Genomic DNA, 27810 nt, shown 5'->3' with positions numbered 1-27810 from the left:
GGGCGAACACCTCCACGCAGCAGAGTGGCGCAGTGGAAGCGTGCTGGGCCCATAACCCAGAGGTCCGTGGATCGAAACCACGCTCTGCTAAAATTATTCTTTTTCTTGGGTGCTTCGAGCTCGTTCACTAAGCCTCGGGTGCGATGATTCAGCGTCAACAGCAAACCCTGTAAGTTCTGAAACGACGACGACGTGGTGTGAAGAATACGAGAAACACTTCCTAAGACGCAGACTTTCTTACGATTCTGCAGCAACTACATTTCTCGATCACAACGTTAATGTCCTTTCGGGCCACACGTGCAACTTTTGCGATATAAAAATCGCACCTCCCCGGCGGGGAATCGAACCCCGGTCTCCCGCGTGACAGGCGGGGATACTAACCACTATACTACCGAGGAATACGCAATCGGTACCTACAATGCACGCTCACTTATGATTCTCAAGTAGGTGATACATCTCAAATCTAGCGTCCCGATGCTTTCAGAGTCAGCTGCTACGAAATAAAAGTATGCCCCAGGTGAGGCTCGAACTCACAACCCCGGCATTGCTCACGGCTACTGCCTTATAAGTACCGTGCGCTAACCAATTGCGCCACTGGGGCTACAGCAGGGTGCTTTCAGTTAGCGGTATTCGCTTTGCTGCCAACCTGTTGTGGCTACAGATCCATCATACGACCGTCACCTGCGGCCATACTGCGACTTTAGCACCCGTCTACGGATGCTTCATACGATTCTTGTTTCATATGCTACACTTACAAGCATATCAGCCGCTTGTCATCACCGAAAAATTGCAGAAAACGCGCGCCTTGCCGTCTGCTACCTGTCCAACGGCGAGGGCAGATGTGTGGCAAGCTCTACGCTATGCAGGCGCACCATGGCCGAGCAGCTAGAGGGGAGATGCCTTCCTTGGCAGCTCCCTGCAGAGTGCGGAAGACCGGAGTGGCCGCGCCGCCGTTGTCAGTGGACGACACGCAGTTGGCGAGCCACCGCGAACACGTTGCTCCGCGATGTGTACCCGCCTCTCATTACGAAACGCGAACAGTGGCCCTGTGGCGCAACGGATAACGCGTCTGACTACGGATCAGAAGATTCCAGGTTCGAATCCTGGCAGGGTCGGCATTTTGTTAGTTGCGGGCGCGTAGCTAGGCAGTGCGTTCGAATGTTTCCACCTGCGTGCAGTGCAATGTCAATCCTGAGCATCTCGCAGCTGCATCTCGAGACGATCGTGGTAAATATCGCTTCGTGCAAGCGTCAGCGTAGCGTCAGTCGAGCAAAGTCGAGACAAGTCAAGCTGAGAGATGTCACACAGTTAATTAATCGGTACGCGACGCAGACAACGCTTTTCCAAGTGTCCCATGTCACGCACCGCAGAGGGCGAACACCTCCACGCAGCAGAGTGGCGCAGTGGAAGCGTGCTGGGCCCATAACCCAGAGGTCCGTGGATCGAAACCACGCTCTGCTAAAATTATTCTTTTTCTTGGGTGCTTCGAGCTCGTTCACTAAGCCTCGGGTGCGATGATTCAGCGTCAACAGCAAACCCTGTAAGTTCTGAAACGACGACGACGTGGTGTGAAGAATACGAGAAACACTTCCTAAGACGCAGACTTTCTTACGATTCTGCAGCAACTACATTTCTCGATCACAACGTTAATGTCCTTTCGGGCCACACGTGCAACTTTTGCGATATAAAAATCGCACCTCCCCGGCGGGGAATCGAACCCCGGTCTCCCGCGTGACAGGCGGGGATACTAACCACTATACTACCGAGGAATACGCAATCCGTACCTACAATGCACGCTCACTTATGATTCTCAAGTAGGTGATACATCTCAAATCTAGCGTCCCGATGCTTTCAGAGTCAGCTGCTACGAAATAAAAGTATGCCCCAGGTGAGGCTCGAACTCACAACCCCGGCATTGCTCACGGCTACTGCCTTATAAGTACCGTGCGCTAACCAATTGCGCCACTGGGGCTACAGCAGGGTGCTTTCAGTTAGCGGTATTCGCTTTGCTGCCAACCTGTTGTGGCTACAGATCCATCATACGACCGTCACCTGCGGCCATACTGCGACTTTAGCACCCGTCTACGGATGCTTCATACGATTCTTGTTTCATATGCTACACTTACAAGCATATCAGCCGCTTGTCATCACCGAAAAATTGCAGAAAACGCGCGCCTTGCCGTCTGCTACCTGTCCAACGGCGAGGGCAGATGTGTGGCAAGCTCTAAGCTATGCAGGCGCACCATGGCCGACCAGCTAGAGGAGAGATGCCTTCCTTGGCAGCTCCCTGCAGAGTGCGGAAGACCGGAGTGGCCGCGCCGCCGTTGTCAGTGGACGACACGCAGTTGGCGAGCCACCGCGAACACGTTGCTCCGCGATGTGTACCCGCCTCTCATTACGAAACGCGAACAGTGGCCCTGTGGCGCAACGGATAACGCGTCTGACTACGGATCAGAAGATTCCAGGTTCGAATCCTGGCAGGGTCGGCATTTTGTTAGTTGCGGGCGCGTAGCTAGGCAGTGCGTTCGAATGTTTCCACCTGCGTGCAGTGCAATGTCAATCCTGAGCATCTCGCAGCTGCATCTCGAGACGATCGTGGTAAATATCGCTTCGTGCAAGCGTCAGCGTAGCGTCAGTCGAGCAAAGTCGAGACAAGTCAAGCTGAGAGATGTCACACAGTTAATTAATCGGTACGCGACGCAGACAACGCTTTTCCAAGTGTCCCATGTCACGCACCGCAGAGGGCGAACACCTCCACGCAGCAGAGTGGCGCAGTGGAAGCGTGCTGGGCCCATAACCCAGAGGTCCGTGGATCGAAACCACGCTCTGCTAAAATTATTCTTTTTCTTGGGTGCTTCGAGCTCGTTCACTAAGCCTCGGGTGCGATGATTCAGCGTCAACAGCAAACCCTGTAAGTTCTGAAACGACGACGACGTGGTGTGAAGAATACGAGAAACACTTCCTAAGACGCAGACTTTCTTACGATTCTGCAGCAACTACATTTCTCGATCACAACGTTAATGTCCTTTCGGGCCACACGTGCAACTTTTGCGATATAAAAATCGCACCTCCCCGGCGGGGAATCGAACCCCGGTCTCCCGCGTGACAGGCGGGGATACTAACCACTATACTACCGAGGAATACGCAATCGGTACCTACAATGCACGCTCACTTATGATTCTCAAGTAGGTGATACATCTCAAATCTAGCGTCCCGATGCTTTCAGAGTCAGCTGCTACGAAATAAAAGTATGCCCCAGGTGAGGCTCGAACTCACAACCCCGGCATTGCTCACGGCTACTGCCTTATAAGTACCGTGCGCTAACCAATTGCGCCACTGGGGCTACAGCAGGGTGCTTTCAGTTAGCGGTATTCGCTTTGCTGCCAACCTGTTGTGGCTACAGATCCATCATACGACCGTCACCTGCGGCCATACTGCGACTTTAGCACCCGTCTACGGATGCTTCATACGATTCTTGTTTCATATGCTACACTTACAAGCATATCAGCCGCTTGTCATCACCGAAAAATTGCAGAAAACGCGCGCCTTGCCGTCTGCTACCTGTCCAACGGCGAGGGCAGATGTGTGGCAAGCTCTACGCTATGCAGGCGCACCATGGCCGAGCAGCTAGAGGGGAGATGCCTTCCTTGGCAGCTCCCTGCAGAGTGCGGAAGACCGGAGTGGCCGCGCCGCCGTTGTCAGTGGACGACACGCAGTTGGCGAGCCACCGCGAACACGTTGCTCCGCGATGTGTACCCGCCTCTCATTACGAAACGCGAACAGTGGCCCTGTGGCGCAACGGATAACGCGTCTGACTACGGATCAGAAGATTCCAGGTTCGAATCCTGGCAGGGTCGGCATTTTGTTAGTTGCGGGCGCGTAGCTAGGCAGTGCGTTCGAATGTTTCCACCTGCGTGCAGTGCAATGTCAATCCTGAGCATCTCGCAGCTGCATCTCGAGACGATCGTGGTAAATATCGCTTCGTGCAAGCGTCAGCGTAGCGTCAGTCGAGCAAAGTCGAGACAAGTCAAGCTGAGAGATGTCACACAGTTAATTAATCGGTACGCGACGCAGACAACGCTTTTCCAAGTGTCCCATGTCACGCACCGCAGAGGGCGAACACCTCCACGCAGCAGAGTGGCGCAGTGGAAGCGTGCTGGGCCCATAACCCAGAGGTCCGTGGATCGAAACCACGCTCTGCTAAAATTATTCTTTTTCTTGGGTGCTTCGAGCTCGTTCACTAAGCCTCGGGTGCGATGATTCAGCGTCAACAGCAAACCCTGTAAGTTCTGAAACGACGACGACGTGGTGTGAAGAATACGAGAAACACTTCCTAAGACGCAGACTTTCTTACGATTCTGCAGCAACTACATTTCTCGATCACAACGTTAATGTCCTTTCGGGCCACACGTGCAACTTTTGCGATATAAAAATCGCACCTCCCCGGCGGGGAATCGAACCCCGGTCTCCCGCGTGACAGGCGGGGATACTAACCACTATACTACCGAGGAATACGCAATCGGTACCTACAATGCACGCTCACTTATGATTCTCAAGTAGGTGATACATCTCAAATCTAGCGTCCCGATGCTTTCAGAGTCAGCTGCTACGAAATAAAAGTATGCCCCAGGTGAGGCTCGAACTCACAACCCCGGCATTGCTCACGGCTACTGCCTTATAAGTACCGTGCGCTAACCAATTGCGCCACTGGGGCTACAGCAGGGTGCTTTCAGTTAGCGGTATTCGCTTTGCTGCCAACCTGTTGTGGCTACAGATCCATCATACGACCGTCACCTGCGGCCATACTGCGACTTTAGCACCCGTCTACGGATGCTTCATACGATTCTTGTTTCATATGCTACACTTACAAGCATATCAGCCGCTTGTCATCACCGAAAAATTGCAGAAAACGCGCGCCTTGCCGTCTGCTACCTGTCCAACGGCGAGGGCAGATGTGTGGCAAGCTCTAAGCTATGCAGGCGCACCATGGCCGACCAGCTAGAGGAGAGATGCCTTCCTTGGCAGCTCCCTGCAGAGTGCGGAAGACCGGAGTGGCCGCGCCGCCGTTGTCAGTGGACGACACGCAGTTGGCGAGCCACCGCGAACACGTTGCTCCGCGATGTGTACCCGCCTCTCATTACGAAACGCGAACAGTGGCCCTGTGGCGCAACGGATAACGCGTCTGACTACGGATCAGAAGATTCCAGGTTCGAATCCTGGCAGGGTCGGCATTTTGTTAGTTGCGGGCGCGTAGCTAGGCAGTGCGTTCGAATGTTTCCACCTGCGTGCAGTGCAATGTCAATCCTGAGCATCTCGCAGCTGCATCTCGAGACGATCGTGGTAAATATCGCTTCGTGCAAGCGTCAGCGTAGCGTCAGTCGAGCAAAGTCGAGACAAGTCAAGCTGAGAGATGTCACACAGTTAATTAATCGGTACGCGACGCAGACAACGCTTTTCCAAGTGTCCCATGTCACGCACCGCAGAGGGCGAACACCTCCACGCAGCAGAGTGGCGCAGTGGAAGCGTGCTGGGCCCATAACCCAGAGGTCCGTGGATCGAAACCACGCTCTGCTAAAATTATTCTTTTTCTTGGGTGCTTCGAGCTCGTTCACTAAGCCTCGGGTGCGATGATTCAGCGTCAACAGCAAACCCTGTAAGTTCTGAAACGACGACGACGTGGTGTGAAGAATACGAGAAACACTTCCTAAGACGCAGACTTTCTTACGATTCTGCAGCAACTACATTTCTCGATCACAACGTTAATGTCCTTTCGGGCCACACGTGCAACTTTTGCGATATAAAAATCGCACCTCCCCGGCGGGGAATCGAACCCCGGTCTCCCGCGTGACAGGCGGGGATACTAACCACTATACTACCGAGGAATACGCAATCGGTACCTACAATGCACGCTCACTTATGATTCTCAAGTAGGTGATACATCTCAAATCTAGCGTCCCGATGCTTTCAGAGTCAGCTGCTACGAAATAAAAGTATGCCCCAGGTGAGGCTCGAACTCACAACCCCGGCATTGCTCACGGCTACTGCCTTATAAGTACCGTGCGCTAACCAATTGCGCCACTGGGGCTACAGCAGGGTGCTTTCAGTTAGCGGTATTCGCTTTGCTGCCAACCTGTTGTGGCTACAGATCCATCATACGACCGTCACCTGCGGCCATACTGCGACTTTAGCACCCGTCTACGGATGCTTCATACGATTCTTGTTTCATATGCTACACTTACAAGCATATCAGCCGCTTGTCATCACCGAAAAATTGCAGAAAACGCGCGCCTTGCCGTCTGCTACCTGTCCAACGGCGAGGGCAGATGTGTGGCAAGCTCTACGCTATGCAGGCGCACCATGGCCGAGCAGCTAGAGGGGAGATGCCTTCCTTGGCAGCTCCCTGCAGAGTGCGGAAGACCGGAGTGGCCGCGCCGCCGTTGTCAGTGGACGACACGCAGTTGGCGAGCCACCGCGAACACGTTGCTCCGCGATGTGTACCCGCCTCTCATTACGAAACGCGAACAGTGGCCCTGTGGCGCAACGGATAACGCGTCTGACTACGGATCAGAAGATTCCAGGTTCGAATCCTGGCAGGGTCGGCATTTTGTTAGTTGCGGGCGCGTAGCTAGGCAGTGCGTTCGAATGTTTCCACCTGCGTGCAGTGCAATGTCAATCCTGAGCATCTCGCAGCTGCATCTCGAGACGATCGTGGTAAATATCGCTTCGTGCAAGCGTCAGCGTAGCGTCAGTCGAGCAAAGTCGAGACAAGTCAAGCTGAGAGATGTCACACAGTTAATTAATCGGTACGCGACGCAGACAACGCTTTTCCAAGTGTCCCATGTCACGCACCGCAGAGGGCGAACACCTCCACGCAGCAGAGTGGCGCAGTGGAAGCGTGCTGGGCCCATAACCCAGAGGTCCGTGGATCGAAACCACGCTCTGCTAAAATTATTCTTTTTCTTGGGTGCTTCGAGCTCGTTCACTAAGCCTCGGGTGCGATGATTCAGCGTCAACAGCAAACCCTGTAAGTTCTGAAACGACGACGACGTGGTGTGAAGAATACGAGAAACACTTCCTAAGACGCAGACTTTCTTACGATTCTGCAGCAACTACATTTCTCGATCACAACGTTAATGTCCTTTCGGGCCACACGTGCAACTTTTGCGATATAAAAATCGCACCTCCCCGGCGGGGAATCGAACCCCGGTCTCCCGCGTGACAGGCGGGGATACTAACCACTATACTACCGAGGAATACGCAATCGGTACCTACAATGCACGCTCACTTATGATTCTCAAGTAGGTGATACATCTCAAATCTAGCGTCCCGATGCTTTCAGAGTCAGCTGCTACGAAATAAAAGTATGCCCCAGGTGAGGCTCGAACTCACAACCCCGGCATTGCTCACGGCTACTGCCTTATAAGTACCGTGCGCTAACCAATTGCGCAACTGGGGCTACAGCAGGGTGCTTTCAGTTAGCGGTATTCGCTTTGCTGCCAACCTGTTGTGGCTACAGATCCATCATACGACCGTCACCTGCGGCCATACTGCGACTTTAGCACCCGTCTACGGATGCTTCATACGATTCTTGTTTCATATGCTACACTTACAAGCATATCAGCCGCTTGTCATCACCGAAAAATTGCAGAAAACGCGCGCCTTGCCGTCTGCTACCTGTCCAACGGCGAGGGCAGATGTGTGGCAAGCTCTAAGCTATGCAGGCGCACCATGGCCGACCAGCTAGAGGAGAGATGCCTTCCTTGGCAGCTCCCTGCAGAGTGCGGAAGACCGGAGTGGCCGCGCCGCCGTTGTCAGTGGACGACACGCAGTTAGCGAGCCACCGCGAACACGTTGCTCCGCGATGTGTACCCGCCTCTCATTACGAAACGCGAACAGTGGCCCTGTGGCGCAACGGATAACGCGTCTGACTACGGATCAGAAGATTCCAGGTTCGAATCCTGGCAGGGTCGGCATTTTGTTAGTTGCGGGCGCGTAGCTAGGCAGTGCGTTCGAATGTTTCCACCTGCGTGCAGTGCAATGTCAATCCTGAGCATCTCGCAGCTGCATCTCGAGACGATCGTGGTAAATATCGCTTCGTGCAAGCGTCAGCGTAGCGTCAGTCGAGCAAAGTCGAGACAAGTCAAGCTGAGAGATGTCACACAGTTAATTAATCGGTACGCGACGCAGACAACGCTTTTCCAAGTGTCCCATGTCACGCACCGCAGAGGGCGAACACCTCCACGCAGCAGAGTGGCGCAGTGGAAGCGTGCTGGGCCCATAACCCAGAGGTCCGTGGATCGAAACCACGCTCTGCTAAAATTATTCTTTTTCTTGGGTGCTTCGAGCTCGTTCACTAAGCCTCGGGTGCGATGATTCAGCGTCAACAGCAAACCCTGTAAGTTCTGAAACGACGACGACGTGGTGTGAAGAATACGAGAAACACTTCCTAAGACGCAGACTTTCTTACGATTCTGCAGCAACTACATTTCTCGATCACAACGTTAATGTCCTTTCGGGCCACACGTGCAACTTTTGCGATATAAAAATCGCACCTCCCCGGCGGGGAATCGAACCCCGGTCTCCCGCGTGACAGGCGGGGATACTAACCACTATACTACCGAGGAATACGCAATCGGTACCTACAATGCACGCTCACTTATGATTCTCAAGTAGGTGATACATCTCAAATCTAGCGTCCCGATGCTTTCAGAGTCAGCTGCTACGAAATAAAAGTATGCCCCAGGTGAGGCTCGAACTCACAACCCCGGCATTGCTCACGGCTACTGCCTTATAAGTACCGTGCGCTAACCAATTGCGCCACTGGGGCTACAGCAGGGTGCTTTCAGTTAGCGGTATTCGCTTTGCTGCCAACCTGTTGTGGCTACAGATCCATCATACGACCGTCACCTGCGGCCATACTGCGACTTTAGCACCCGTCTACGGATGCTTCATACGATTCTTGTTTCATATGCTACACTTACAAGCATATCAGCCGCTTGTCATCACCGAAAAATTGCAGAAAACGCGCGCCTTGCCGTCTGCTACCTGTCCAACGGCGAGGGCAGATGTGTGGCAAGCTCTAAGCTATGCAGGCGCACCATGGCCGACCAGCTAGAGGAGAGATGCCTTCCTTGGCAGCTCCCTGCAGAGTGCGGAAGACCGGAGTGGCTGCGCCGCCGTTGTCAGTGGACGACACGCAGTTGGCGAGCCACCGCGAACACGTTGCTCCGCGATGTGTACCCGCCTCTCATTACGAAACGCGAACAGTGGCCCTGTGGCGCAACGGATAACGCGTCTGACTACGGATCAGAAGATTCCAGGTTCGAATCCTGGCAGGGTCGGCATTTTGTTAGTTGCGGGCGCGTAGCTAGGCAGTGCGTTCGAATGTTTCCACCTGCGTGCAGTGCAATGTCAATCCTGAGCATCTCGCAGCTGCATCTCGAGACGATCGTGGTAAATATCGCTTCGTGCAAGCGTCAGCGTAGCGTCAGTCGAGCAAAGTCGAGACAAGTCAAGCTGAGAGATGTCACACAGTTAATTAATCGGTACGCGACGCAGACAACGCTTTTCCAAGTGTCCCATGTCACGCACCGCAGAGGGCGAACACCTCCACGCAGCAGAGTGGCGCAGTGGAAGCGTGCTGGGCCCATAACCCAGAGGTCCGTGGATCGAAACCACGCTCTGCTAAAATTATTCTTTTTCTTGGGTGCTTCGAGCACGTTCACTAAGCCTCGGGTGCGATGATTCAACGTCAACAGCAAACCCTGTAAGTTCTGAAACGACGACGACGTGGTGTGAAGAATACGAGAAACACTTCCTAAGACGCAGACTTTCTTACGATTCTGCAGCAACTACATTTCTCGATCACAACGTTAATGTCCTTTCGGGCCACACGTGCAACTTTTGCGATATAAAAATCGCACCTCCCCGGCGGGGAATCGAACCCCGGTCTCCCGCGTGACAGGCGGGGATACTAACCACTATACTACCGAGGAATACGCAATCGGTACCTACAATGCACGCTCACTTATGATTCTCAAGTAGGTGATACATCTCAAATCTAGCGTCCCGATGCTTTCAGAGTCAGCTGCTACGAAATAAAAGTATGCCCCAGGTGAGGCTCGAACTCACAACCCCGGCATTGCTCACGGCTACTGCCTTATAAGTACCGTGCGCTAACCAATTGCGCCACTGGGGCTACAGCAGGGTGCTTTCAGTTAGCGGTATTCGGTTTGCTGCCAACCTGTTGTGGCTACAGATCCATCATACGACCGTCACCTGCGGCCATACTGCGACTTTAGCACCCGTCTACGGATGCTTCATACGATTCTTGTTTCATATGCTACACTTACAAGCATATCAGCCGCTTGTCATCACCGAAAAATTGCAGAAAACGCGCGCCTTGCCGTCTGCTACCTGTCCAACGGCGAGGGCAGATGTGTGGCAAGCTCTAAGCTATGCAGGCGCACCATGGCCGAGCAGCTAGAGGAGAGATGCCTTCCTTGGCAGCTCCCTGCAGAGTGCGGAAGACCGGAGTGGCCGCGCCGCCGTTGTCAGTGGACGACATGCAGTTGGCGAGCCACCGAGAACACGTTGCTCCGCGATGTGTACCCGCCTCTCATTACGAAACGCGAACAGTGGCCCTGTGGCGCAACGGATAACGCGTCTGACTACGGATCAGAAGATTCCAGGTTCGAATCCTGGCTGGGTCGGCATTTTGTTAGTTGCGGGCGCGTAGCTAGGCAGTGCGTTCGAATGTTTCCACCTGCGTGCAGTGCAATGTCAATCCTGAGCATCTCGCAGCTGCATCTCGAGACGATCGTGGTAAATATCGCTTCGTGCAAGCGTCAGCGTAGCGTCAGTCGAGCAAAGTCGAGACAAGTCAAGCTGAGAGATGTCACACAGTTAATTAATCGGTACGCGACGCAGACAACGCTTTTCCAAGTGTCCCATGTCACGCACCGCAGAGGGCGAACACCTCCACGCAGCAGAGTGGCGCAGTGGAAGCGTGCTGGGCCCATAACCCAGAGGTCCGTGGATCGAAACCACGCTCTGCTAAAATTATTCTTTTTCTTGGGTGCTTCGAGCTCGTTCACTAAGCCTCGGGTGCGATGATTCAGCGTCAACAGCAAACCCTGTAAGTTCTGAAACGACGACGACGTGGTGTGAAGAATACGAGAAACACTTCCTAAGACGCAGACTTTCTTACGATTCTGCAGCAACTACATTTCTCGATCACAACGTTAATGTCCTTTCGGGCCACACGTGCAACTTTTGCGATATAAAAATCGCACCTCCCCGGCGGGGAATCGAACCCCGGTCTCCCGCGTGACAGGCGGGGATACTAACCACTATACTACCGAGGAATACGCAATCGGTACCTACAATGCACGCTCACTTATGATTCTCAAGTAGGTGATACATCTCAAATCTAGCGTCCCGATGCTTTCAGAGTCAGCTGCTACGAAATAAAAGTATGCCCCAGGTGAGGCTCGAACTCACAACCCCGGCATTGCTCACGGCTACTGCCTTATAAGTACCGTGCGCTAACCAATTGCGCCACTGGGGCTACAGCAGGGTGCTTTCAGTTAGCGGTATTCGCTTTGCTGCCAACCTGTTGTGGCTACAGATCCATCATACGACCGTCACCTGCGGCCATACTGCGACTTTAGCACCCGTCTACGGATGCTTCATACGATTCTTGTTTCATATGCTACACTTACAAGCATATCAGCCGCTTGTCATCACCGAAAAATTGCAGAAAACGCGCGCCTTGCCGTCTGCTACCTGTCCAACGGCGAGGGCAGATGTGTGGCAAGCTCTAAGCTATGCAGGCGCACCATGGCCGACCAGCTAGAGGAGAGATGCCTTCCTTGGCAGCTCCCTGCAGAGTGCGGAAGACCGGAGTGGCCGCGCCGCCGTTGTCAGTGGACGACACGCAGTTGGCGAGCCACCGCGAACACGTTGCTCCGCGATGTGTACCCGCCTCTCATTACGAAACGCGAACAGTGGCCCTGTGGCGCAACGGATAACGCGTCTGACTACGGATCAGAAGATTCCAGGTTCGAATCCTGGCAGGGTCGGCATTTTGTTAGTTGCGGGCGCGTAGCTAGGCAGTGCGTTCGAATGTTTCCACCTGCGTGCAGTGCAATGTCAATCCTGAGCATCTCGCAGCTGCATCTCGAGACGATCGTGGTAAATATCGCTTCGTGCAAGCGTCAGTGTAGCGTCAGTCGAGCAAAGTCGAGACAAGTCAAGCTGAGAGATGTCACACAGTTAATTAATCGGTACGCGACGCAGACAACGCTTTTCCAAGTGTCCCATGTCACGCACCGCAGAGGGCGAACACCTCCACGCAGCAGAGTGGCGCAGTGGAAGCGTGCTGGGCCCATAACCCAGAGGTCCGTGGATCGAAACCACGCTCTGCTAAAATTATTCTTTTTCTTGGGTGCTTCGAGCTCGTTCACTAAGCCTCGGGTGCGATGATTCAGCGTCAACAGCAAACCCTGTAAGTTCTGAAACGACGACGACGTGGTGTGAAGAATACGAGAAACACTTCCTAAGACGCAGACTTTCTTACGATTCTGCAGCAACTACATTTCTCGATCACAACGTTAATGTCCTTTCGGGCCACACGTGCACCTTTTGCGATATAAAAATCGCACCTCCCCGGCGGGGAATCGAACCCCGGTCTCCCGCGTGACAGGCGGGGATACTAACCACTATACTACCGAGGAATACGCAATCGGTAGCTACAATGCACGCTCACTTATGATTCTCAAGTAGGTGATACATCTCAAATCTAGCGTCCCGATGCTTTCAGAGTCAGCTGCTACGAAATAAAAGTATGCCCCAGGTGAGGCTCGAACTCACAACCCCGGCATTGCTCACGGCTACTGCCTTATAAGTACCGTGCGCTAACCAATTGCGCCACTGGGGCTACAGCAGGGTGCTTTCAGTTAGCGGTATTCGCTTTGCTGCCAACCTGTTGTGGCAACAGACCCTCATACGACCGTCACCTGCGGCCATACTGCGACTTTAGCACCTGTCTACGGATGCTTCATACGATTCTTGTTTCATATGCTACACTTACAAGCATATCAGCCGCTTGTCATCACCGAAAAATTGCAGAAAACGCGCGCCTTGCCATCTGCTACCTGTCCAACGGCGAGGGCAGATGTGTGGCAAGCTCTAAGCTATGCAGGCGCAACATGGCCGAGCAGCTAGAGGGGAGATGCCTTCCTTGGCAGCTCCCTGCAGAGTGCGGAAGACCGGAGTGGCCGCGCCGCCGTTGTCAGTGGACGACACGCAGTTGACGAGCCACCGAGAACGCGTTGCTCCGCGATGTGTAGCAGCCTCTTATTACGAAACGCGAACAGTGGCCCTGTGGCGCAACGGATAACGCGTCTGACTACGGATCAGAAGATTCCAGGTTCGAATCCTGGCAGGGTCGGCATTTTGTTGGTTGCGGGCGCGTAGCTAGGCAGTGCGTTCGAATGTTTCCACCTGCGTGCAGTGCAATGTCAATCCTGAGCATCTCGCAGCTGCATCTCGAGACGATCGTGGTAAATATCGCTTCGTGCAAGCGTCAGCGTAGCGTCAGTCGAGCAAAGTCGAGACAAGTCAAGCTGAGAGATGTCACACAGTTAATTAATCGGTACGCGACGCAGACAACGCTTTTCCAAGTGTCCCATGTCACGCACCGCAGAGGGCGAACACCTCCACGCAGCAGAGTGGCGCAGTGGAAGCGTGCTGGGCCCATAACCCAGAGGTCCGTGGATCGAAACCACGCTCTGCTAAAATTATTCTTTTTCTTGGGTGCTTCGAGCTCGTTCACTAAGCCTCGGGTGCGATGATTCAGCGTCAACAGCAAACCCTGTAAGTTCTGAAACGACGACGACGTGGTGTGAAGAATACGAGAAACACTTCCTAAGACGCAGACTTTCTTACGATTCTGCAGCAACTACATTTCTCGATCACAACGTTAATGTCCTTTCGGGCCACACGTGCAACTTTTGCGATATAAAAGTCGCACCTCCCCAGCGGGGAATCGAACCCCGGTCTCCCGCGTGACAGGCGGGGATACTAACCACTATACTACCGAGGAATACGCAATCGGTACCTACAATGCACGCTCACTTATGATTCTCAAGTAGGTGATACATCTCAAATCTAGCGTCCCGATGCTTTCAGAGTCAGCTGCTACGAAATAAAAGTATGCCCCAGGTGAGGCTCGAACTCACAACCCCGGCATTGCTCACGGCTACTGCCTTATAAGTACCGTGCGCTAACCAATTGCGCCACTGGGGCTACAGCAGGGTGCTTTCAGTTAGCGGTATTCGCTTTGCTGCCAACCTGTTGTGGCAACAGACCCTCATACGACCGTCACCTGCGGCCATACTGCGACTTTAGCACCTGTCTACGGATGCTTCATACGATTCTTGTTTCATATGCTACACTTACAAGCATATCAGCCGCTTGTCATCACCGAAAAATTGCAGAAAACGCGCGCCTTGCCATCTGCTACCTGTCCAACGGCGAGGGCAGATGTGTGGCAAGCTCTAAGCTATGCAGGCGCAACATGGCCGAGCAGCTAGAGGGGAGATGCCTTCCTTGGCAGCTCCCTGCAGAGTGCGGAAGACCGGAGTGGCCGCGCCGCCGTTGTCAGTGGACGACACGCAGTTGACGAGCCACCGAGAACGCGTTGCTCCGCGATGTGTAGCAGCCTCTTATTACGAAACGCGAACAGTGGCCCTGTGGCGCAACGGATAACGCGTCTGACTACGGATCAGAAGATTCCAGGTTCGAATCCTGGCAGGGTCGGCATTTTGTTAGTTGCGGGCGCGTAGCTAGGCAGTGCGTTCGAATGTTTCCACCTGCGTGCAGTGCAATGTCAATCCTGAGCATCTCGCAGCTGCATCTCGAGACGATCGTGGTAAATATCGCTTCGTGCAAGCGTCAGTGTAGCGTCAGTCGAGCAAAGTCGAGACAAGTCAAGCTGAGAGATGTCACACAGTTAATTAATCGGTACGCGACGCAGACAACGCTTTTCCAAGTGTCCCATGTCACGCACCGCAGAGGGCGAACACCTCCACGCAGCAGAGTGGCGCAGTGGAAGCGTGCTGGGCCCATAACCCAGAGGTCCGTGGATCGAAACCACGCTCTGCTAAAATTATTCTTTTTCTTGGGTGCTTCGAGCTCGTTCACTAAGCCTCGGGTGCGATGATTCAGCGTCAACAGCAAACCCTGTAAGTTCTGAAACGACGACGACGTGGTGTGAAGAATACGAGAAACACTTCCTAAGACGCAGACTTTCTTACGATTCTGCAGCAACTACATTTCTCGATCACAACGTTAATGTCCTTTCGGGCCACACGTGCACCTTTTGCGATATAAAAATCGCACCTCCCCGGCGGGGAATCGAACCCCGGTCTCCCGCGTGACAGGCGGGGATACTAACCACTATACTACCGAGGAATACGCAATCGGTAGCTACAATGCACGCTCACTTATGATTCTCAAGTAGGTGATACATCTCAAATCTAGCGTCCCGATGCTTTCAGAGTCAGCTGCTACGAAATAAAAGTATGCCCCAGGTGAGGCTCGAACTCACAACCCCGGCATTGCTCACGGCTACTGCCTTATAAGTACCGTGCGCTAACCAATTGCGCCACTGGGGCTACAGCAGGGTGCTTTCAGTTAGCGGTATTCGCTTTGCTGCCAACCTGTTGTGGCAACAGACCCTCATACGACCGTCACCTGCGGCCATACTGCGACTTTAGCACCTGTCTACGGATGCTTCATACGATTCTTGTTTCATATGCTACACTTACAAGCATATCAGCCGCTTGTCATCACCGAAAAATTGCAGAAAACGCGCGCCTTGCCATCTGCTACCTGTCCAACGGCGAGGGCAGATGTGTGGCAAGCTCTAAGCTATGCAGGCGCAACATGGCCGAGCAGCTAGAGGGGAGATGCCTTCCTTGGCAGCTCCCTGCAGAGTGCGGAAGACCGGAGTGGCCGCGCCGCCGTTGTCAGTGGACGACACGCAGTTGACGAGCCACCGAGAACGCGTTGCTCCGCGATGTGTAGCAGCCTCTTATTACGAAACGCGAACAGTGGCCCTGTGGCGCAACGGATAACGCGTCTGACTACGGATCAGAAGATTCCAGGTTCGAATCCTGGCAGGGTCGGCATTTTGTTGGTTGCGGGCGCGTAGCTAGGCAGTGCGTTCGAATGTTTCCACCTGCGTGCAGTGCAATGTCAATCCTGAGCATCTCGCAGCTGCATCTCGAGACGATCGTGGTAAATATCGCTTCGTGCAAGCGTCAGCGTAGCGTCAGTCGAGCAAAGTCGAGACAAGTCAAGCTGAGAGATGTCACACAGTTAATTAATCGGTACGCGACGCAGACAACGCTTTTCCAAGTGTCCCATGTCACGCACCGCAGAGGGCGAACACCTCCACGCAGCAGAGTGGCGCAGTGGAAGCGTGCTGGGCCCATAACCCAGAGGTCCGTGGATCGAAACCACGCTCTGCTAAAATTATTCTTTTTCTTGGGTGCTTCGAGCTCGTTCACTAAGCCTCGGGTGCGATGATTCAGCGTCAACAGCAAACCCTGTAAGTTCTGAAACGACGACGACGTGGTGTGAAGAATACGAGAAACACTTCCTAAGACGCAGACTTTCTTACGATTCTGCAGCAACTACATTTCTCGATCACAACGTTAATGTCCTTTCGGGCCACACGTGCAACTTTTGCGATATAAAAGTCGCACCTCCCCAGCGGGGAATCGAACCCCGGTCTCCCGCGTGACAGGCGGGGATACTAACCACTATACTACCGAGGAATACGCAATCGGTACCTACAATGCACGCTCACTTATGATTCTCAAGTAGGTGATACATCTCAAATCTAGCGTCCCGATGCTTTCAGAGTCAGCTGCTACGAAATAAAAGTATGCCCCAGGTGAGGCTCGAACTCACAACCCCGGCATTGCTCACGGCTACTGCCTTATAAGTACCGTGCGCTAACCAATTGCGCCACTGGGGCTACAGCAGGGTGCTTTCAGTTAGCGGTATTCGCTTTGCTGCCAACCTGTTGTGGCAACAGACCCTCATACGACCGTCACCTGCGGCCATACTGCGACTTTAGCACCTGTCTACGGATGCTTCATACGATTCTTGTTTCATATGCTACACTTACAAGCATATCAGCCGCTTGTCATCACCGAAAAATTGCAGAAAACGCGCGCCTTGCCATCTGCTACCTGTCCAACGGCGAGGGCAGATGTGTGGCAAGCTCTAAGCTATGCAGGCGCAACATGGCCGAGCAGCTAGAGGGGAGATGCCTTCCTTGGCAGCTCCCTGCAGAGTGCGGAAGACCGGAGTGGCCGCGCCGCCGTTGTCAGTGGACGACACGCAGTTGACGAGCCACCGAGAACGCGTTGCTCCGCGATGTGTAGCAGCCTCTTATTACGAAACGCGAACAGTGGCCCTGTGGCGCAACGGATAACGCGTCTGACTACGGATCAGAAGATTCCAGGTTCGAATCCTGGCAGGGTCGGCATTTTGTTAGTTGCGGGCGCGTAGCTAGGCAGTGCGTTCGAATGTTTCCACCTGCGTGCAGTGCAATGTCAATCCTGAGCATCTCGCAGCTGCATCTCGAGACGATCGTGGTAAATATCGCTTCGTGCAAGCGTCAGCGTAGCGTCAGTCGAGCAAAGTCGAGACAAGTCAAGCTGAGAGACGTCACACAGTTAATTAATCGGTACGCGACGCAGACAACGCTTTTCCAAGTGTCCCATGTCACGCACCGCAGAGGGCGAACACCTCCACGCAGCAGAGTGGCGCAGTGGAAGCGTGCTGGGCCCATAACCCAGAGGTCCGTGGATCGAAACCACGCTCTGCTAAAATTATTCTTTTTCTTGGGTGCTTCGAGCTCGTTCACTAAGCCTCGGGTGCGATGATTCAGCGTCAACAGCAAACCCTGTAAGTTCTGAAACGACGACGACGTGGTGTGAAGAATACGAGAAACACTTCCTAAGACGCAGACTTTCTTACGATTCTGCAGCAACTACATTTCTCGATCACAACGTTAATGTCCTTTCGGGCCACACGTGCAACTTTTGCGATATAAAAGTCGCACCTCCCCAGCGGGGAATCGAACCCCGGTCTCCCGCGTGACAGGCGGGGATACTAACCACTATACTACCGAGGAATACGCAATCCGTACCTACAATGCACGCTCACTTATGATTCTCAAGTAGGTGATACATCTCAAATCTAGCGTCCCGATGCTTTCAGAGTCAGCTGCTACGAAATAAAAGTATGCCCCAGGTGAGGCTCGAACTCACAACCCCGGCATTGCTCACGGCTACTGCCTTATAAGTACCGTGCGCTAACCAATTGCGCCACTGGGGCTACAGCAGGGTGCTTTCAGTTAGCGGTATTCGCTTTGCTGCCAACCTGTTGTGGCAACAGACCCTCATACGACCGTCACCTGCGGCCATACTGCGACTTTAGCACCTGTCTACGGATGCTTCATACGATTCTTGTTTCATATGCTACACTTACAAGCATATCAGCCGCTTGTCATCACCGAAAAATTGCAGAAAACGCGCGCCTTGCCATCTGCTACCTGTCCAACGGCGAGGGCAGATGTGTGGCAAGCTCTAAGCTATGCAGGCGCAACATGGCCGAGCAGCTAGAGGGGAGATGCCTTCCTTGGCAGCTCCCTGCAGAGTGCGGAAGACCGGAGTGGCCGCGCCGCCGTTGTCAGTGGACGACACGCAGTTGACGAGCCACCGAGAACGCGTTGCTCCGCGATGTGTAGCAGCCTCTTATTACGAAACGCGAACAGTGGCCCTGTGGCGCAACGGATAACGCGTCTGACTACGGATCAGAAGATTCCAGGTTCGAATCCTGGCAGGGTCGGCATTTTGTTAGTTGCGGGCGCGTAGCTAGGCTGTGCGTTCGAATGTTTCCACCTGCGTGCAGTGCAATGTCAATCCTGAGCATCTCGCAGCTGCATCTCGAGACGATCGTGGTAAATATCGCTTCGTGCAAGCGTCAGCGTAGCGTCAGTCGAGCAAAGTCGAGACAAGTCAAGCTGAGAGATGTCACACAGTTAATTAATCGGTACGCGACGCAGACAACGCTTTTCCAAGTGTCCCATGTCACGCACCGCAGAGGGCGAACACCTCCACGCAGCAGAGTGGCGCAGTGGAAGCGTGCTGGGCCCATAACCCTGAGGTCCGTGGATCGAAACCACGCTCTGCTAAAATTATTCTTTTTCTTGGGTGCTTCGAGCTCGTTCACTAAGCCTCGGGTGCGATGATTCAGCGTCAACAGCAAACCCTGTAAGTTCTGAAACGACGACGACGTGGTGTGAAGAATACGAGAAACACTTCCTAAGACGCAGACTTTCTTACGATTCTGCAGCAACTACATTTCTCGATCACAACGTTAATGTCCTTTCGGGCCACACGTGCAACTTTTGCGATATAAAAGTCGCACCTCCCCAGCGGGGAATCGAACCCCGGTCTCCCGCGTGACAGGCGGGGATACTAACCACTATACTACCGAGGAATACGCAATCGGTACCTACAATGCACGCTCACTTATGATTCTCAAGTAGGTGATACATCTCAAATCTAGCGTCCCGATGCTTTCAGAGTCAGCTGCTACGAAATAAAAGTATGCCCCAGGTGAGGCTCGAACTCACAACCCCGGCATTGCTCACGGCTACTGCCTTATAAGTACCGTGCGCTAACCAATTGCGCCACTGGGGCTACAGCAGGGTGCTTTCAGTTAGCGGTATTCGCTTTGCTGCCAACCTGTTGTGGCAACAGACCCTCATACGACCGTCACCTGCGGCCATACTGCGACTTTAGCACCTGTCTACGGATGCTTCATACGATTCTTGTTTCATATGCTACACTTACAAGCATATCAGCCGCTTGTCATCACCGAAAAATTGCAGAAAACGCGCGCCTTGCCATCTGCTACCTGTCCAACGGCGAGGGCAGATGTGTGGCAAGCTCTAAGCTATGCAGGCGCAACATGGCCGAGCAGCTAGAGGGGAGATGCCTTCCTTGGCAGCTCCCTGCAGAGTGCGGAAGACCGGAGTGGCCGCGCCGCCGTTGTCAGTGGACGACACGCAGTTGACGAGCCACCGAGAACGCGTTGCTCCGCGATGTGTAGCAGCCTCTTATTACGAAACGCGAACAGTGGCCCTGTGGCGCAACGGATAACGCGTCTGACTACGGATCAGAAGATTCCAGGTTCGAATCCTGGCAGGGTCGGCATTTTGTTGGTTGCGGGCGCGTAGCTAGGCAGTGCGTTCGAATGTTTCCACCTGCGTGCAGTGCAATGTCAATCCTGAGCATCTCGCAGCTGCATCTCGAGACGATCGTGGTAAATATCGCTTCGTGCAAGCGTCAGCGTAGCGTCAGTCGAGCAAAGTCGAGACAAGTCAAGCTGAGAGATGTCACACAGTTAATTAATCGGTACGCGACGCAGACAACGCTTTTCCAAGTGTCCCATGTCACGCACCGCAGAGGGCGAACACCTCCACGCAGCAGAGTGGCGCAGTGGAAGCGTGCTGGGCCCATAACCCAGAGGTCCGTGGATCGAAACCACGCTCTGCTAAAATTATTCTTTTTCTTGGGTGCTTCGAGCTCGTTCACTAAGCCTCGGGTGCGATGATTCAGCGTCAACAGCAAACCCTGTAAGTTCTGAAACGACGACGACGTGGTGTGAAGAATACGAGAAACACTTCCTAAGACGCAGACTTTCTTACGATTCTGCAGCAACTACATTTCTCGATCACAACGTTAATGTCCTTTCGGGCCACACGTGCAACTTTTGCGATATAAAAGTCGCACCTCCCCAGCGGGGAATCGAACCCCGGTCTCCCGCGTGACAGGCGGGGATACTAACCACTATACTACCGAGGAATACGCAATCCGTACCTACAATGCACGCTCACTTATGATTCTCAAGTAGGTGATACATCTCAAATCTAGCGTCCCGATGCTTTCAGAGTCAGCTGCTACGAAATAAAAGTATGCCCCAGGTGAGGCTCGAACTCACAACCCCGGCATTGCTCACGGCTACTGCCTTATAAGTACCGTGCGCTAACCAATTGCGCCACTGGGGCTACAGCAGGGTGCTTTCAGTTAGCGGTATTCGCTTTGCTGCCAACCTGTTGTGGCAACAGACCCTCATACGACCGTCACCTGCGGCCATACTGCGACTTTAGCACCTGTCTACGGATGCTTCATACGATTCTTGTTTCATATGCTACACTTACAAGCATATCAGCCGCTTGTCATCACCGAAAAATTGCAGAAAACGCGCGCCTTGCCATCTGCTACCTGTCCAACGGCGAGGGCAGATGTGTGGCAAGCTCTAAGCTATGCAGGCGCAACATGGCCGAGCAGCTAGAGGGGAGATGCCTTCCTTGGCAGCTCCCTGCAGAGTGCGGAAGACCGGAGTGGCCGCGCCGCCGTTGTCAGTGGACGACACGCAGTTGACGAGCCACCGAGAACGCGTTGCTCCGCGATGTGTAGCAGCCTCTTATTACGAAACGCGAACAGTGGCCCTGTGGCGCAACGGATAACGCGTCTGACTACGGATCAGAAGATTCCAGGTTCGAATCCTGGCAGGGTCGGCATTTTGTTAGTTGCGGGCGCGTAGCTAGGCAGTGCGTTCGAATGTTTCCACCTGCGTGCAGTGCAATGTCAATCCTGAGCATCTCGCAGCTGCATCTCGAGACGATCGTGGTAAATATCGCTTCGTGCAAGCGTCAGCGTAGCGTCAGTCGAGCAAAGTCGAGACAAGTCAAGCTGAGAGATGTCACACAGTTAATTAATCGGTACGCGACGCAGACAACGCTTTTCCAAGTGTCCCATGTCACGCACCGCAGAGGGCGAACACCTCCACGCAGCAGAGTGGCGCAGTGGAAGCGTGCTGGGCCCATAACCCAGAGGTCCGTGGATCGAAACCACGCTCTGCTAAAATTATTCTTTTTCTTGGGTGCTTCGAGCTCGTTCACTAAGCCTGGGGTGCGATGATTCAGCGTCAACAGCAAACCCTGTAAGTTCTGAAACGACGACGACGTGGTGTGAAGAATACGAGAAACACTTCCTAAGACGCAGACTTTCTTACGATTCTGCAGCAACTACATTTCTCGATCACAACGTTAATGTCCTTTCGGGCCACACGTGCAACTTTTGCGATATAAAAGTCGCACCTCCCCAGCGGGGAATCGAACCCCGGTCTCCCGCGTGACAGGCGGGGATACTAACCACTATACTACCGAGGAATACGCAATCCGTACCTACAATGCACGCTCACTTATGATTCTCAAGTAGGTGATACATCTCAAATCTAGCGTCCCGATGCTTTCAGAGTCAGCTGCTACGAAATAAAAGTATGCCCCAGGTGAGGCTCGAACTCACAACCCCGGCATTGCTCACGGCTACTGCCTTATAAGTACCGTGCGCTAACCAATTGCGCCACTGGGGCTACAGCAGGGTGCTTTCAGTTAGCGGTATTCGCTTTGCTGCCAACCTGTTGTGGCAACAGACCCTCATACGACCGTCACCTGCGGCCATACTGCGACTTTAGCACCTGTCTACGGATGCTTCATACGATTCTTGTTTCATATGCTACACTTACAAGCATATCAGCCGCTTGTCATCACCGAAAAATTGCAGAAAACGCGCGCCTTGCCATCTGCTACCTGTCCAACGGCGAGGGCAGATGTGTGGCAAGCTCTAAGCTATGCAGGCGCAACATGGCCGAGCAGCTAGAGGGGAGATGCCTTCCTTGGCAGCTCCCTGCAGAGTGCGGAAGACCGGAGTGGCCGCGCCGCCGTTGTCAGTGGACGACACGCAGTTGACGAGCCACCGAGAACGCGTTGCTCCGCGATGTGTAGCAGCCTCTTATTACGAAACGCGAACAGTGGCCCTGTGGCGCAACGGATAACGCGTCTGACTACGGATCAGAAGATTCCAGGTTCGAATCCTGGCAGGGTCGGCATTTTGTTAGTTGCGGGCGCGTAGCTAGGCTGTGCGTTCGAATGTTTCCACCTGCGTGCAGTGCAATGTCAATCCTGAGCATCTCGCAGCTGCATCTCGAGACGATCGTGGTAAATATCGCTTCGTGCAAGCGTCAGCGTAGCGTCAGTCGAGCAAAGTCGAGACAAGTCAAGCTGAGAGATGTCACACAGTTAATTAATCGGTACGCGACGCAGACAACGCTTTTCCAAGTGTCCCATGTCACGCACCGCAGAGGGCGAACACCTCCACGCAGCAGAGTGGCGCAGTGGAAGCGTGCTGGGCCCATAACCCTGAGGTCCGTGGATCGAAACCACGCTCTGCTAAAATTATTCTTTTTCTTGGGTGCTTCGAGCTCGTTCACTAAGCCTCGGGTGCGATGATTCAGCGTCAACAGCAAACCCTGTAAGTTCTGAAACGACGACGACGTGGTGTGAAGAATACGAGAAACACTTCCTAAGACGCAGACTTTCTTACGATTCTGCAGCAACTACATTTCTCGATCACAACGTTAATGTCCTTTCGGGCCACACGTGCAACTTTTGCGATATAAAAGTCGCACCTCCCCAGCGGGGAATCGAACCCCGGTCTCCCGCGTGACAGGCGGGGATACTAACCACTATACTACCGAGGAATACGCAATCGGTACCTACAATGCACGCTCACTTATGATTCTCAAGTAGGTGATACATCTCAAATCTAGCGTCCCGATGCTTTCAGAGTCAGCTGCTACGAAATAAAAGTATGCCCCAGGTGAGGCTCGAACTCACAACCCCGGCATTGCTCACGGCTACTGCCTTATAAGTACCGTGCGCTAACCAATTGCGCCACTGGGGCTACAGCAGGGTGCTTTCAGTTAGCGGTATTCGCTTTGCTGCCAACCTGTTGTGGCAACAGACCCTCATACGACCGTCACCTGCGGCCATACTGCGACTTTAGCACCTGTCTACGGATGCTTCATACGATTCTTGTTTCATATGCTACACTTACAAGCATATCAGCCGCTTGTCATCACCGAAAAATTGCAGAAAACGCGCGCCTTGCCATCTGCTACCTGTCCAACGGCGAGGGCAGATGTGTGGCAAGCTCTAAGCTATGCAGGCGCAACATGGCCGAGCAGCTAGAGGGGAGATGCCTTCCTTGGCAGCTCCCTGCAGAGTGCGGAAAACCGGAGTGGCCGCGCCGCCGTTGTCAGTGGACGACACGCAGTTGACGAGCCACCGAGAACGCGTTGCTCCGCGATGTGTAGCAGCCTCTTATTACGAAACGCGAACAGTGGCCCTGTGGCGCAACGGATAACGCGTCTGACTACGGATCAGAAGATTCCAGGTTCGAATCCTGGCAGGGTCGGCATTTTGTTAGTTGCGGGCGCGTAGCTAGGCAGTGCGTTCGAATGTTTCCACCTGCGTGCAGTGCAATGTCAATCCTGAGCATCTCGCAGCTGCATCTCGAGACGATCGTGGTAAATATCGCTTCGTGCAAGCGTCAGCGTAGCGTCAGTCGAGCAAAGTCGAGACAAGTCAAGCTGAGAGATGTCACACAGTTAATTAATCGGTACGCGACGCAGACAACGCTTTTCCAAGTGTCCCATGTCACGCACCGCAGAGGGCGAACACCTCCACGCAGCAGAGTGGCGCAGTGGAAGCGTGCTGGGCCCATAACCCAGAGGTCCGTGGATCGAAACCACGCTCTGCTAAAATTATTCTTTTTCTTGGGTGCTTCGAGCTCGTTCACTAAGCCTCGGGTGCGATGATTCAGCGTCAACAGCAAACCCTGTAAGTTCTGAAACGACGACGACGTGGTGTGAAGAATACGAGAAACACTTCCTAAGACGCAGACTTTCTTACGATTCTGCAGCAACTACATTTCTCGATCACAACGTTAATGTCCTTTCGGGCCACACGTGCAACTTTTGCGATATAAAAATCGCACCTCCCCGGCGGGGAATCGAACCCCGGTCTCCCGCGTGACAGGCGGGGATACTAACCACTATACTACCGAGGAATACGCAATCGGTACCTACAATGCACGCTCACTTATGATTCTCAAGTAGGTGATACATCTCAAATCTAGCGTCCCGATGCTTTCAGAGTCAGCTGCTACGAAATAAAAGTATGCCCCAGGTGAGGCTCGAACTCACAACCCCGGCATTGCTCACGGCTACTGCCTTATAAGTACCGTGCGCTAACCAATTGCGCCACTGGGGCTACAGCAGGGTGCTTTCAGTTAGCGGTATTCGCTTTGCTGCCAACCTGTTGTGGCAACAGACCCTCATACGACCGTCACCTGCGGCCATACTGCGACTTTAGCACCTGTCTACGGATGCTTCATACGATTCTTGTTTCATATGCTACACTTACAAGCATATCAGCCGCTTGTCATCACCGAAAAATTGCAGAAAACGCGCGCCTTGCCATCTGCTACCTGTCCAACGGCGAGGGCAGATGTGTGGCAAGCTCTAAGCTATGCAGGCGCACCATGGCCGAGCAGCTAGAGGGGAGATGCCTTCCTTGGCAGCTCCCTGCAGAGTGCGGAAGACCGGAGTGGCCGCGCCGCCGTTGTCAGTGGACGACACGCAGTTGACGAGCCACCGAGAACGCGTTGCTCCGCGATGTGTAGCAGCCTCTTATTACGAAACGCGAACAGTGGCCCTGTGGCGCAACGGATAACGCGTCTGACTACGGATCAGAAGATTCCAGGTTCGAATCCACAGTTCCGCTTGAGACGCGACAGCGATCGCACGTGCTGTGTATTCGATCCGCCGTTTCCCTCGGGTTGTGACTATTTACTTTCTGTGTGTGACGTTTCTTTGTCTTCTTTTCTTCGTTGTTTCGTCGCCTTAGTGTTTGTGTTGTGTCTTGTGTTGTATAGCGGCTCTTGCCGCATTAATTAAGTGTTATGGCTTCCCGGTTGTTTCCGCGGAAGTGTACTCTCAGTTTTCAGTTTAACAAGGCTACCAGAAATGTTCAACCAACTTCGTTGGAAATTCACGAATGGATTGTGGATACGATTGGCATTACATCGGACCAGGTACATACGGCGTATTTTGACACAGAACTTTACTGCTTTTTTGTGAAATTGTTGAACCCGGTTTTGCTAGATAAGATTTTACTTAAACATGGTGAGCAAGTGTCGTTCCGTCATAGAGATGGTTCTGTTAGCAGTGTTACTGTTTCAAATGCTGAAATTACGTATACCACAGTTCGGGTTTATAATTTACCCCCTGAAGTTGAAAACAGTTACCTCAAGGAAGCTTTGCTTGGTTATGGTACCGTTCGGTCAATTCGAAATGAACGTTGGTCTGCACAACATAAGCTGCAATGTTATAATGGTGTCAGATCGGTTGAAATGCATATTAAGTCGAACATACCGTCCCATCTGGTTGTATGTGGTTATCGTGTTCATCTTACTTATGAGGGGCAAGTTGGTACGTGTTTTCTATGTAATGAAAATGGTCATGTTCGTGCTAATTGCCCTAAGCGGGTGTTTGTGCTTAAAAATGGGCTAGCACAACGCCGCAAATTAACGGTTGCCGATCTTGTGCCAGCAGCTTCCTCCACTGTCTCGTGTCAGCCTCCTGCAGTAGATTCTTCACAACGGGTGACACCTTCCTCTGATGCAGGTTTCCCCCCGTTACCCACTCGCCCAGATGTATCGGCTGCTTCTACACCGATCCCGTCTGTTTCCAATAACAAACGCCGTCGTGCTAGTGATACCGGTAGCACTGATGACGAAGCTGCTGTTTCGCAGCCGGTTTGCGGATCTGACGAGAGACTTCCGGAATCTCCCATGCTTGTTTTGGATTCTGTTCCCACTGTGTCTCCTGCTTTGCCTGATGACGTCAAACTTGATGCCACGCCGTCGGCGCAAGAGCCCCAACATTCGGTCGAGGTGGTGTTGACATCCCCCCCGACACAGGCATCACCACATGTTGACGACACTTCGGTGCAGACAGCTGTTTGTCGGAAAATCGCTTCTAGAACTGCGCGCTCCGCTTCAGCGGATTCCAACCCTATCTCTCCACCTCCTACACTTCCAATACCTACACCTTCTGATGCCGGTGCCGACGTTCCTGATGCAGTTTTCCCCTTGCTTGCTCCTTCTTCTGATTCCTCTCGCCCTGCTAATCCTTCGGATGCCTTGGTTGACGTGCCTGATCTCGAACCCCCCACTCCACCTGCTCTTGAATCTGGTGTGCATCAGATACGCCGTCGGGTGAAAGTGCCCCCCAATCTTCACGCGGTGCGGAAAAAACACAAGCATGCAAAGGATGACTCTGATTCCGTTGATTCCGGGCAATCACCCTCTGCCATGTCTGATGTTGATGATCTGGATGTCGTTGCTTCTAATGTGGTGTAATTAGGGTTCATTTTCCCTTTTGTTTTGTTGATGTTGCAGGCGTACACGTTTATTACCTTAAATATAAATAGCATTCAATCTGCTCTGAAGTTAGCGTCTCTGCAGCAGTTCATTTATGACTCTGCAGCTGATGTTGTTTTCCTGCAGGAAGTCTCCGTTGCACACCTGTTTGTTCCTGGCTTTCGCACTATTCTAAATTTTGCGCCTGAGTTTTCCACAGGTACTGCCTTACTAATTCGTGACGGTATCCCCGTTACCGAAATTGAGCTCTTAGACTCGGGAAGGGGTATTGGTTGTCGGTTATTTGACACAACCTTGGTTAATATTTACGCCCCCTCTGGTTCCAGCAAACGGCAGGAAAGGTCTCGTTTTTATAAAGAGGATCTGA

The 27810-nt window shown here is 53.1% G+C and overlaps 56 non-coding genes across 56 annotated transcripts; 18 read left to right on the top strand and 38 right to left on the bottom strand.

The window, feature by feature from the left end:
• Positions 1-326: 326 nt before the first annotated feature.
• Trnad-guc lies at positions 327-398 on the bottom strand. The gene has a single exon. It is a non-coding gene; the product is annotated as a tRNA-Asp (tRNA).
• Positions 399-509: 111 nt separating this feature from the next.
• On the bottom strand, positions 510-601 carry Trnai-uau. The gene is given in 2 exon segments: positions 510-545; positions 564-601. It is a non-coding gene; the product is annotated as a tRNA-Ile (tRNA).
• Positions 602-1042: 441 nt separating this feature from the next.
• On the top strand, positions 1043-1115 carry Trnar-acg. Its single transcript has one exon. It is a non-coding gene; the product is annotated as a tRNA-Arg (tRNA).
• Positions 1116-1697: 582 nt separating this feature from the next.
• On the bottom strand, positions 1698-1769 carry Trnad-guc. Its single transcript has one exon. It is a non-coding gene; the product is annotated as a tRNA-Asp (tRNA).
• Positions 1770-1880: 111 nt separating this feature from the next.
• On the bottom strand, positions 1881-1972 carry Trnai-uau. Its single transcript is given in 2 exon segments — positions 1881-1916; positions 1935-1972. It is a non-coding gene; the product is annotated as a tRNA-Ile (tRNA).
• Positions 1973-2413: 441 nt separating this feature from the next.
• On the top strand, positions 2414-2486 carry Trnar-acg. The gene has a single exon. It is a non-coding gene; the product is annotated as a tRNA-Arg (tRNA).
• Positions 2487-3068: 582 nt separating this feature from the next.
• Trnad-guc lies at positions 3069-3140 on the bottom strand. The gene has a single exon. It is a non-coding gene; the product is annotated as a tRNA-Asp (tRNA).
• Positions 3141-3251: 111 nt separating this feature from the next.
• Trnai-uau lies at positions 3252-3343 on the bottom strand. The gene is given in 2 exon segments: positions 3252-3287; positions 3306-3343. It is a non-coding gene; the product is annotated as a tRNA-Ile (tRNA).
• A 441-nt stretch (positions 3344-3784) lies between these two features.
• Positions 3785-3857, top strand: Trnar-acg. The gene has a single exon. It is a non-coding gene; the product is annotated as a tRNA-Arg (tRNA).
• Positions 3858-4439: 582 nt separating this feature from the next.
• Positions 4440-4511, bottom strand: Trnad-guc. The gene has a single exon. It is a non-coding gene; the product is annotated as a tRNA-Asp (tRNA).
• A 111-nt stretch (positions 4512-4622) lies between these two features.
• Positions 4623-4714, bottom strand: Trnai-uau. Its single transcript is given in 2 exon segments — positions 4623-4658; positions 4677-4714. It is a non-coding gene; the product is annotated as a tRNA-Ile (tRNA).
• Positions 4715-5155: 441 nt separating this feature from the next.
• Trnar-acg lies at positions 5156-5228 on the top strand. Its single transcript has one exon. It is a non-coding gene; the product is annotated as a tRNA-Arg (tRNA).
• Positions 5229-5810: 582 nt separating this feature from the next.
• Trnad-guc lies at positions 5811-5882 on the bottom strand. The gene has a single exon. It is a non-coding gene; the product is annotated as a tRNA-Asp (tRNA).
• Positions 5883-5993: 111 nt separating this feature from the next.
• On the bottom strand, positions 5994-6085 carry Trnai-uau. The gene is given in 2 exon segments: positions 5994-6029; positions 6048-6085. It is a non-coding gene; the product is annotated as a tRNA-Ile (tRNA).
• A 441-nt stretch (positions 6086-6526) lies between these two features.
• On the top strand, positions 6527-6599 carry Trnar-acg. The gene has a single exon. It is a non-coding gene; the product is annotated as a tRNA-Arg (tRNA).
• Positions 6600-7181: 582 nt separating this feature from the next.
• Positions 7182-7253, bottom strand: Trnad-guc. Its single transcript has one exon. It is a non-coding gene; the product is annotated as a tRNA-Asp (tRNA).
• Positions 7254-7364: 111 nt separating this feature from the next.
• On the bottom strand, positions 7365-7456 carry Trnai-uau. Its single transcript is given in 2 exon segments — positions 7365-7400; positions 7419-7456. It is a non-coding gene; the product is annotated as a tRNA-Ile (tRNA).
• Positions 7457-7897: 441 nt separating this feature from the next.
• Trnar-acg lies at positions 7898-7970 on the top strand. The gene has a single exon. It is a non-coding gene; the product is annotated as a tRNA-Arg (tRNA).
• Positions 7971-8552: 582 nt separating this feature from the next.
• Trnad-guc lies at positions 8553-8624 on the bottom strand. The gene has a single exon. It is a non-coding gene; the product is annotated as a tRNA-Asp (tRNA).
• Positions 8625-8735: 111 nt separating this feature from the next.
• Trnai-uau lies at positions 8736-8827 on the bottom strand. The gene is given in 2 exon segments: positions 8736-8771; positions 8790-8827. It is a non-coding gene; the product is annotated as a tRNA-Ile (tRNA).
• A 441-nt stretch (positions 8828-9268) lies between these two features.
• On the top strand, positions 9269-9341 carry Trnar-acg. The gene has a single exon. It is a non-coding gene; the product is annotated as a tRNA-Arg (tRNA).
• A 582-nt stretch (positions 9342-9923) lies between these two features.
• On the bottom strand, positions 9924-9995 carry Trnad-guc. Its single transcript has one exon. It is a non-coding gene; the product is annotated as a tRNA-Asp (tRNA).
• Positions 9996-10106: 111 nt separating this feature from the next.
• Trnai-uau lies at positions 10107-10198 on the bottom strand. Its single transcript is given in 2 exon segments — positions 10107-10142; positions 10161-10198. It is a non-coding gene; the product is annotated as a tRNA-Ile (tRNA).
• A 441-nt stretch (positions 10199-10639) lies between these two features.
• On the top strand, positions 10640-10712 carry Trnar-acg. The gene has a single exon. It is a non-coding gene; the product is annotated as a tRNA-Arg (tRNA).
• A 582-nt stretch (positions 10713-11294) lies between these two features.
• Trnad-guc lies at positions 11295-11366 on the bottom strand. Its single transcript has one exon. It is a non-coding gene; the product is annotated as a tRNA-Asp (tRNA).
• Positions 11367-11477: 111 nt separating this feature from the next.
• Trnai-uau lies at positions 11478-11569 on the bottom strand. Its single transcript is given in 2 exon segments — positions 11478-11513; positions 11532-11569. It is a non-coding gene; the product is annotated as a tRNA-Ile (tRNA).
• A 441-nt stretch (positions 11570-12010) lies between these two features.
• On the top strand, positions 12011-12083 carry Trnar-acg. Its single transcript has one exon. It is a non-coding gene; the product is annotated as a tRNA-Arg (tRNA).
• A 582-nt stretch (positions 12084-12665) lies between these two features.
• On the bottom strand, positions 12666-12737 carry Trnad-guc. Its single transcript has one exon. It is a non-coding gene; the product is annotated as a tRNA-Asp (tRNA).
• A 111-nt stretch (positions 12738-12848) lies between these two features.
• Trnai-uau lies at positions 12849-12940 on the bottom strand. Its single transcript is given in 2 exon segments — positions 12849-12884; positions 12903-12940. It is a non-coding gene; the product is annotated as a tRNA-Ile (tRNA).
• A 440-nt stretch (positions 12941-13380) lies between these two features.
• On the top strand, positions 13381-13453 carry Trnar-acg. Its single transcript has one exon. It is a non-coding gene; the product is annotated as a tRNA-Arg (tRNA).
• Positions 13454-14035: 582 nt separating this feature from the next.
• Positions 14036-14107, bottom strand: Trnad-guc. Its single transcript has one exon. It is a non-coding gene; the product is annotated as a tRNA-Asp (tRNA).
• Positions 14108-14218: 111 nt separating this feature from the next.
• Trnai-uau lies at positions 14219-14310 on the bottom strand. Its single transcript is given in 2 exon segments — positions 14219-14254; positions 14273-14310. It is a non-coding gene; the product is annotated as a tRNA-Ile (tRNA).
• A 440-nt stretch (positions 14311-14750) lies between these two features.
• Positions 14751-14823, top strand: Trnar-acg. The gene has a single exon. It is a non-coding gene; the product is annotated as a tRNA-Arg (tRNA).
• Positions 14824-15405: 582 nt separating this feature from the next.
• Positions 15406-15477, bottom strand: Trnad-guc. Its single transcript has one exon. It is a non-coding gene; the product is annotated as a tRNA-Asp (tRNA).
• Positions 15478-15588: 111 nt separating this feature from the next.
• On the bottom strand, positions 15589-15680 carry Trnai-uau. Its single transcript is given in 2 exon segments — positions 15589-15624; positions 15643-15680. It is a non-coding gene; the product is annotated as a tRNA-Ile (tRNA).
• Positions 15681-16120: 440 nt separating this feature from the next.
• Positions 16121-16193, top strand: Trnar-acg. The gene has a single exon. It is a non-coding gene; the product is annotated as a tRNA-Arg (tRNA).
• Positions 16194-16775: 582 nt separating this feature from the next.
• On the bottom strand, positions 16776-16847 carry Trnad-guc. Its single transcript has one exon. It is a non-coding gene; the product is annotated as a tRNA-Asp (tRNA).
• A 111-nt stretch (positions 16848-16958) lies between these two features.
• Trnai-uau lies at positions 16959-17050 on the bottom strand. Its single transcript is given in 2 exon segments — positions 16959-16994; positions 17013-17050. It is a non-coding gene; the product is annotated as a tRNA-Ile (tRNA).
• Positions 17051-17490: 440 nt separating this feature from the next.
• Trnar-acg lies at positions 17491-17563 on the top strand. The gene has a single exon. It is a non-coding gene; the product is annotated as a tRNA-Arg (tRNA).
• A 582-nt stretch (positions 17564-18145) lies between these two features.
• Positions 18146-18217, bottom strand: Trnad-guc. The gene has a single exon. It is a non-coding gene; the product is annotated as a tRNA-Asp (tRNA).
• A 111-nt stretch (positions 18218-18328) lies between these two features.
• Positions 18329-18420, bottom strand: Trnai-uau. The gene is given in 2 exon segments: positions 18329-18364; positions 18383-18420. It is a non-coding gene; the product is annotated as a tRNA-Ile (tRNA).
• Positions 18421-18860: 440 nt separating this feature from the next.
• On the top strand, positions 18861-18933 carry Trnar-acg. The gene has a single exon. It is a non-coding gene; the product is annotated as a tRNA-Arg (tRNA).
• A 582-nt stretch (positions 18934-19515) lies between these two features.
• Positions 19516-19587, bottom strand: Trnad-guc. The gene has a single exon. It is a non-coding gene; the product is annotated as a tRNA-Asp (tRNA).
• Positions 19588-19698: 111 nt separating this feature from the next.
• Positions 19699-19790, bottom strand: Trnai-uau. Its single transcript is given in 2 exon segments — positions 19699-19734; positions 19753-19790. It is a non-coding gene; the product is annotated as a tRNA-Ile (tRNA).
• A 440-nt stretch (positions 19791-20230) lies between these two features.
• Positions 20231-20303, top strand: Trnar-acg. Its single transcript has one exon. It is a non-coding gene; the product is annotated as a tRNA-Arg (tRNA).
• Positions 20304-20885: 582 nt separating this feature from the next.
• Trnad-guc lies at positions 20886-20957 on the bottom strand. Its single transcript has one exon. It is a non-coding gene; the product is annotated as a tRNA-Asp (tRNA).
• Positions 20958-21068: 111 nt separating this feature from the next.
• On the bottom strand, positions 21069-21160 carry Trnai-uau. Its single transcript is given in 2 exon segments — positions 21069-21104; positions 21123-21160. It is a non-coding gene; the product is annotated as a tRNA-Ile (tRNA).
• Positions 21161-21600: 440 nt separating this feature from the next.
• Positions 21601-21673, top strand: Trnar-acg. The gene has a single exon. It is a non-coding gene; the product is annotated as a tRNA-Arg (tRNA).
• Positions 21674-22255: 582 nt separating this feature from the next.
• On the bottom strand, positions 22256-22327 carry Trnad-guc. Its single transcript has one exon. It is a non-coding gene; the product is annotated as a tRNA-Asp (tRNA).
• A 111-nt stretch (positions 22328-22438) lies between these two features.
• Trnai-uau lies at positions 22439-22530 on the bottom strand. Its single transcript is given in 2 exon segments — positions 22439-22474; positions 22493-22530. It is a non-coding gene; the product is annotated as a tRNA-Ile (tRNA).
• Positions 22531-22970: 440 nt separating this feature from the next.
• Trnar-acg lies at positions 22971-23043 on the top strand. The gene has a single exon. It is a non-coding gene; the product is annotated as a tRNA-Arg (tRNA).
• Positions 23044-23625: 582 nt separating this feature from the next.
• Positions 23626-23697, bottom strand: Trnad-guc. The gene has a single exon. It is a non-coding gene; the product is annotated as a tRNA-Asp (tRNA).
• A 111-nt stretch (positions 23698-23808) lies between these two features.
• Trnai-uau lies at positions 23809-23900 on the bottom strand. The gene is given in 2 exon segments: positions 23809-23844; positions 23863-23900. It is a non-coding gene; the product is annotated as a tRNA-Ile (tRNA).
• A 440-nt stretch (positions 23901-24340) lies between these two features.
• Trnar-acg lies at positions 24341-24413 on the top strand. Its single transcript has one exon. It is a non-coding gene; the product is annotated as a tRNA-Arg (tRNA).
• Positions 24414-24995: 582 nt separating this feature from the next.
• Trnad-guc lies at positions 24996-25067 on the bottom strand. The gene has a single exon. It is a non-coding gene; the product is annotated as a tRNA-Asp (tRNA).
• A 111-nt stretch (positions 25068-25178) lies between these two features.
• On the bottom strand, positions 25179-25270 carry Trnai-uau. The gene is given in 2 exon segments: positions 25179-25214; positions 25233-25270. It is a non-coding gene; the product is annotated as a tRNA-Ile (tRNA).
• Between the last annotated feature and the right edge of the window lie 2540 nt (positions 25271-27810).

Source organism: Schistocerca piceifrons, unplaced genomic scaffold (assembly GCF_021461385.2).
Source record: "Schistocerca piceifrons isolate TAMUIC-IGC-003096 unplaced genomic scaffold, iqSchPice1.1 HiC_scaffold_1684, whole genome shotgun sequence".
In the NCBI taxonomy this organism is placed as follows: Eukaryota; Metazoa; Arthropoda; class Insecta; order Orthoptera; family Acrididae; genus Schistocerca; species Schistocerca piceifrons.
Note: the sequence above shows the minus strand (reverse complement) of the source record. Positions and strands in the feature narration are given on the sequence as shown.